Below are 7,503 nucleotides of genomic sequence, written 5' to 3'. Positions count from 1 at the left end.
TGGCTATTGTGTGGATTCTCACATTTCACTCATTCATAAAAAGGAAAATTAAAAACTTTGTAATATGCTAGATGGCTTTCTTCAATATTTTCTAAAGTGAAATAATGCTGCTGTTGTAAATGACTCATGCAATTGAATCTTTAGAGTAAGCAGATCAGAAATACCAGTCTTTCCTTATAGGGATGAATCTTACTTACTTTTGACTCTTCAGAGAATTTTATAAATTCTTTAATTTATTTTATGTTGATATGTAGCAGATAGGTATCTTAGCAGATTATCTTTTGATAAACCTGCAGTTTTAGTGATTAAAACCAGATTTTTATTTAACATAACTAGATGTATTGAATAAGGAATTTTGTTGGTTTGATTTCAGAATTTTCTTAGAGTTTGTTTGATCTTTTCCTGTATTTAAGTAGCATTTAGTATTTTTCCTGTTTTGTATAGTGCAACTTTGAATGATAATATCTTTGCAAATATAAATAAAAGCATTTCTTAAAATGGGTGGCAATAGTAATCTGTAACATAAAATATTTTATTGCTTCTGCTGCATTTTGTTTTAATTTGCAATACATTCTTCACAGTACCCACATTTCTTTTTTGAGTATGAATATATTTTTTGTCTGCCACAGTTCAGTGTTTAGAAGTTCTTACACAAATTGGAAATAGGATACTTCTAAAAATAGAAATTAGTGTTCCATTTCTGATTTGTACTGTAATTACTGAAAATCTCTATTTAAAAAACTGAAAATGCAGTTAAAGCTTAAAGATCTGCTGTATTTCAGTCTTTGACTAACACTGACATCAGTATAAAACTTCAGAGAATTTTTATTTCTCATTTTTTGCCTTATTTGGTTGGTTGGTTTTGGTTTGGTGAGTTTTGGTTGGTTGGCTGAGGTTTTTTTATTTGGTTTGGTTTGGTTTTGTCTTTTGGGGGGGGCGAGGTAGGTGTTTTTGTTGTTGTTGTTGTTTTTTACCAGAAGTCTATGAACTGGTCTTTGAAATTGAATCCTAACTGCAAATATTTTTCTAGCAATTTGACTTAACATTTCTAACAAGCTTTTCTATGAAAGGAGTCTACACCAGATTTGGCATCAAGTATGTCTAGAAGAGAGAGCAAGCACTGTGCACTCTCTTGGCAGGAAACTAACTCTAGGTAATTTTTAAATAACACTAATCACAGATAAAAGAATTTCCTCACAATCAATTACATTTTGAAATAAGTATTTCTTCATCAGTAGTTTTGGGTTTCTGTCAAATTCACCAGCAGTGCAAAGCTTGCATATACCTTTGGCTGGAGACAAAATCCTGTTATTTAGGAAGAATATTCTCAGTCCTCATGTGCTTCTCCATCCACTACCATTTAAAAGTACTACAAAAATAAATAAAAAAAAAACCTGTAGAAAGTTGCTGGCTTTCTTATCTCCACAAGAACGTTGATTGTGCTCTTAATTTTCAGCCTTCGTTGCTGTAGTTTAATCTATTGATCTTCCTTGGGATCCCAATTTAACACAAGGTGGTCATCTAATAATGGCAAAGGTAATGCACTTAAAAAATACACATTGAGTATGGTGTAGTTTTTAATATTGGTCCCTTGTGGTTTATATACAGTATTGTTTACACTCTAGAAAGTTGAATCACAGCTAATTTCAAGTTTTTATGATCTAAATGTTAGGTTTCTGTTAAAATGCAAAATAAAAGGGTTTTCCAATCTGTTAAATATTAATGCAGTATATTAACAATGTAAGCATTAGCCTTGTCATTTTGATCTTATGCAGATTTTTCAAGGCCAGGTTAGATGGGGCATTGAGACCCTTGGTCTGGTGAGAGGCATCCATGCCCTGAACATTTGCCTTTTGAGCCAGCCCACCCCAGTTGTTCACACCAGCCCTTGTCATGGCCTTGCTCAAACATCCCCATCCTGTTGTCATCCTGTTATCATTCCCCTGAGTGACCTTGGCAGTCTCTATGGGAGAGGGGAAGAGAGGAAGCCAGTTGCATTCCCTGCTGTCATTTGTGGACTTGTTTTGGCTTTTGGAAATGATAGATTTCTGTCAAGTTGGCCACACTTTGGGCACCTCTTTGTATTGTCTTTCCCACTCAGATGGAGCCCAGAATTTCCTGGGTATTTTTCTGCTTTTGTGGCATTTAGATACTATGAGTATCTAAATTTCTTCTACTTTACCTTTCTTCCAGAAAACTGTCTACAAGAGATGTTTGAAAAAGTTAACTGTACCTCTAGCTATTTCCTGCAGCTCCCTGTTCCCTAAGGAAACATGGTGCATGTGATTTCAGTTTTCTGGTTTCCTGCAGAGGAATATGCTATTTTAGATATGCCAAACACCTCTGTCAAGAGGTAAATTAATATTCATCCAAAGAATATAATTTTTCAACCGTTTTTGGGAGAGAATTTGAGGGGAAGCAAGAGACATGATGACCACTTGACCTTAAAAGAAAGGCAGGGACCCTCACGCTTCCTGTGAGCTGATCAGTCAGAACACAGAGCTTCAAACTGGCTACAGTCTGCCTTGTCTTGCTTGTGTGTAGGTCTCCAAAAGTGATCAGCTACCATCACTGGCATGAAATAAAGAAAATTTCTTGTAGTCACAACCTACTAATTTAAGGAAAAATAAAGAATTAACACACAATTTTGTCTTGCTGGGTTTTTTTGAAAAAAAAAACTTGAGAAAGTCAACAAGAGTATTGCATCTCTTTATATTGAGACAGTTTTCCTACCAGAAAAGACTATCAAATATGATGAAAAATAATTTCCCTTTTTTTTTTTTTTTTTTCTTTCAGGCCTGTCTACTGTAGAATTGTAATCACCCTTGCTGTTTATAAAAGGTTTCCTATTGATAAATTTTTCAGACCTCATCTACAGAGCCTAGATTTAGCAAATCTGTGATAAAGATTGTTCCCTGGGCACAGGACACTTGTATTTTCAAAAGCTTGGCATAGCTAAATAAAGTAGGCTTACATTACCCAACCTGCACAGTTGTGCTCTATTTCTTCATATCTGTGACTTTCACCAGCTGATAAAAGGTCTGAAAGTGGGATTTCACAGTTATTTTCCCATTCTCCTGAGCATGACTGGCTTGCATCTCTTTCTAATGTTATATAGCTGAATTTGATATATATATAGGGAAAGGTTTCTTGTAGCAGATAAATTTACCTGGAAGGTGAAGGTATGCCGAAGGCAACAAATTTTGAAGGACTTCTATTCATGGTCAGCATCAATGTCTAAAATATATGATTTAACTTACCAGACCAGATTTAAAAGGAGCTGTAAGTAGAGCTCATAATTCAGAGCTGTTACACTGAATCCTTTAATTATATACTGAATTTTTCACCTAAAACTTATATGGCTTTGGAGATTGATGATCTGATAAAAAGCGTTTATCTGCAGGATAATGTATTTAAATGTAATACAGAAAGCTGGAAATTTTGATCTGTGAAACAATTTGGTAATTTTCCACTTTCCAAATGGTTAAAGGGACTACAATGGCAGATCAGTGACCCCTTGTGTTCTTCTGAATGATTTTTAAACTCACAGAAATTATTGTAAGAGTAATAGTGTTGTGCAGCATTGAGATCCTGGCTATTACCCATCCCTGAAGAGCACTGAGATGGGCTCTTGCTTGTGTGTAGGTCTCCAAAAGTGATCAGCTTTATGTGTGACACTGACTCTTGTAGTGTGTTGTGTCAAAACCACCACTATCCATCTTGTCTTTGGGCTGATGAAACCCTTGAATGCCATCTTCTGACCATGGTTAGGAATATCTTTGTTTATTAGACTTATGTTTTTTACTTAAGTTTGAAAGCAAATGTATCTTATTACTACTAGAAGAGATAGCTTTGAACAAAATCACGTTCTGTTTGCTTGCTTGTAGGTACTTTTTTTTTTGAACCATCTCGAACTGAAATGTAACAAGACATAACAAGATATTCTGATCTCTAAAGTCACACTGAGAGAATTAACTGAGGAAAAGGGATCTGAGAAGCTATATATATTTTTCCCAGAAACCAGTTCTCTTTGTGCCCATTACTCAAGCATATTTAGACTGGACCCAAGGAATATCCCCCTGAATATAACATGTCTCTCTGATCACTGCAGCTTAATGGTAAGTAATTGCTCTGATAGATGTACCCAAGCTAGGGCTGCAAATTCAGTGGCCAGGATACTCCTAACAATAATTGAAAGGTCAGCACAAAAACCATTCCTACTAATAAGTTTACTTTAAGATCATCTTCAGGTCCATAAAATGGCATCCTTAGTACACTTAATTATAGAGAAAAAAATAAGTAAAAATAATCTTTCCAGCCTCAGGCAGAAAAAAAGTATAATACAGTAGAGTTTCAAACAGGAGCATAATATCCCACCCACACATCAGCTTTTTGGAAAAGTAGCAGGCTTTTGAAGAAGGTTAGAGATAACTAATGTTGCCAGACTGGTTTTTTGCTTCAGAAGAAGCAATATTCTAGTGTGTGGATTCAAGAGTTATTTATATAAGAAATGCAATTAAACATGTTTTCTCAGTTTATGATCCTTTGAAGCCACAAAGTAGCAGTTGGATGTCTGCTTGATTTGTCCTCCTCCCTGCTGAAGTGAAAAAATGTGAGGAGGATTTCTTTTCACAGCAGTCTTGCACACCAAGGCTGAATTTCAGAAGCTGAACTCTGTTTCCTTCCTGATTCACTTGTCTTTCTACTAAAGTCTTCAGCACTACCTCCTCCTGATTTTTTGTTTACTTCTATGTGGTAGATTAAGTTGGAAAATAATTCCTGAATTGTCTTGCTATACTAACTTGAATCCTTATACAAGCTTGTTATTATAGCAGCCCCAATTATTTTTAAAAAAATTTTACAAAATAAAGCAGATGAGCAAATGAGATGCCTGTGTGTGCCCTGTGTAACAGCTATTCACTGATGCCTTCTGCAGCAGTGCATGCAAAGGTTTTTTACCATTCTTCCCTAAGTATTCAGACAGTCTAGATGCACAGAACAGTGGCAAAAAGGAATCAACATTTTTCTGTCCTTGAAGAGTAGTTGATAGTGATAAATTAATGCCTGAGGTAGCCAGTGCTATGCATTATAAATCACATCACAATAAATAATCAAAAGCACTTATTTGGATGTGGGGATAGAATATATATGCAGTATTGTGTATCTAGAACTAGATATAGCCTGAAACAGTCCATTCTTGCCCTGTTTATATTAATAGATTTAGTGAAATGTGCACTAGGAAGCATCTCCCATATATAATGTGGGCATGGGCTCAATTTTTCTTTTTTATTATCAAGACAAGTATAGAGCTTGCTTGCAGAAGAGTGACTTCTGAATACAGGAATCATTGAGGTACCTATGGGTAATGATTTTCACCTGCAACAGTAGGAATTTTTCTCTTAATTGCACCTTCCCTAATGGAAAGAAGAATTGCTGAAGTGTCTGAAGCTTAGAGTTTGACAGGGAGAAATGGAACTGGCATGCCTTTTCAGTTTATAATCCAACCCATACTTCTGGGCATTTATGCATATTATTCTTTGTTCATGAATAATGTGAATATTTAATTATCCCAAATTATAGCATACAAAGGCATTCAGCTGTTGTTGCTTTATACTGCAAAGCTGGGACCTACCCTTTCCTGCCCAGCTCACGTCTCTTTATTTATGTCATCAGTCTGGGACCATCAGATACTGAACACTGTGCAGAGGACAGTCCCTGATTGCAACCTGAAATCAGAAAGTCTGCAAAGCCCAGCAAGTTTCTCTAAGGAAAAAACTGGGACAACATTGGTCAGGCTAGGAAGCTGGGATAAGGTGAAGAAAGTCTTACAAGGTAGTAAGTAGTTCAGTCTGGGGGAAATTCAGCTTGGGGCTCTGTTTTTGTTTTTGTTTTTTTTTTTACAGAAACTTGCCATTCTTCTGGTGGTTCCACCTGTGCAGGCTAAGACTGCATGAACACAATTATCCTGTCATGAAATGAAAGCATCCAGTTAAGATTTCTGGTAATGTTGTGAAGTAGTGCTAATTTAGAAATGCAGAATGAAGACATGGTAATGAGGGTACCGTTACTGTGACGTTACTCACCAGTCTCAGAGTCTGCAGAGTTCTCAGTACACAGATAAAAACGTACAGATTCTCTGAGGAATGGCAAGGGGCTTGGCATTTTCACATTACCTTCAAGGTGAAATACTGAATACAAATTCTCTTGACAAAATGGTTTCTGCTTCCCAAGTGATGTAGAGAATCAGTATCCTACAGGAATGCAAAGATTGCTCCATGTGTGTTAACAAGACACTCCCATACCACAGGAATGTGCCTGCCAGCCCTTGGCTAACCTATTTAATTACAGATTTATAAGGCAATGTGCTATTTAATCAAAGAAATGGCAATACAACTGTGTTTGACCTCTTTCTTTTATTAGTATATTTTATGTTCATATTTTACAATGTAATAAGTTATATATACAGCATTAAACAAAGTTATTAGAAAGTAAGCTTTGGCAAGACCTACAGGATTCCTTTTTCAATCCTGTACATCTCTTGTATAACAATAAAAATACTGTGTACTAAATAAAATAATGTTAAATAGTCTGTGTTTGCATTGGCACCATCAGTTTCAAAACCCTAGCTTTTCATGGCCCAATAAACATTAAAAGAAGATTCCTCTATCTTCTTTGTCTTCCTTTGAACAAATATGTGATGTGTTGTTGTAAATGGTGTGTAAAACATAGGAGGCAGTCCACTGAATAACACTGCAGTTACACACTGGCACAAGAAAAATCGACTTTTGATGCTTAGGTTTTTTTTCCCTTCCTTCCTTTCTTTCACTTTTGTTTCTTTTTAATTCTAGTAGCAATAGTAAAACCTGCAAATTCACGGTCTTGAGAATGATGTTGAAGATTGCTGAACTGTAAACATATCTAGAAATCTTATTGAAGCCCGTTGAAATCAGTATGAATTTGTCATTGATTTTAAGACAAGAATTTCACACCTAAATTCAACATCAATCAGCTAGTTAAATTTCAAATAAGTGCAGCTTGCTGCATCATTGAAAGAAGAGTTAAAATCTTACCAAATTTGGCATATGCAGATTAATGAAGAGTGTGTTATGATATCAAAGAAAGGGTGGAAAAAGAATAACGAGAGGGATAGGTTTTATGTTGCAGTATTTACTTCCCTGATATACAAATCAAGTGCTGAAACAATACTAAATATAGATGTTAAAGGGTGATGATAAATGTTTTGCACAATTATGATACTATAATAAATAAGATCTAGTTACTAAGTGATGGAATACTGGTTGTTAAATTCTGGGTAATAGTAAATATTTTTAATAGCATTTTGTTCAGTCATGCATTTTGGAATTTAAGTAACTTTTGTAATTGACACATCTCTTAATTTAGTGGTTACATTTGGTGAAATCCATCATCACTATTTTGGCTACAAATTAGGCAAATAGGTTTGGTAGAAGACACTGACCTGTGGTCTGAATGAATTTTAGATAA

The sequence above is a fragment of the Melospiza georgiana genome, chromosome 2 (assembly GCF_028018845.1).
Source record: "Melospiza georgiana isolate bMelGeo1 chromosome 2, bMelGeo1.pri, whole genome shotgun sequence".
Lineage (NCBI taxonomy): Eukaryota > Metazoa > Chordata > Aves > Passeriformes > Passerellidae > Melospiza > Melospiza georgiana.
The sequence above is the reverse complement of the archived record's forward strand: the minus strand, read 5'-3'. Positions refer to the sequence as shown.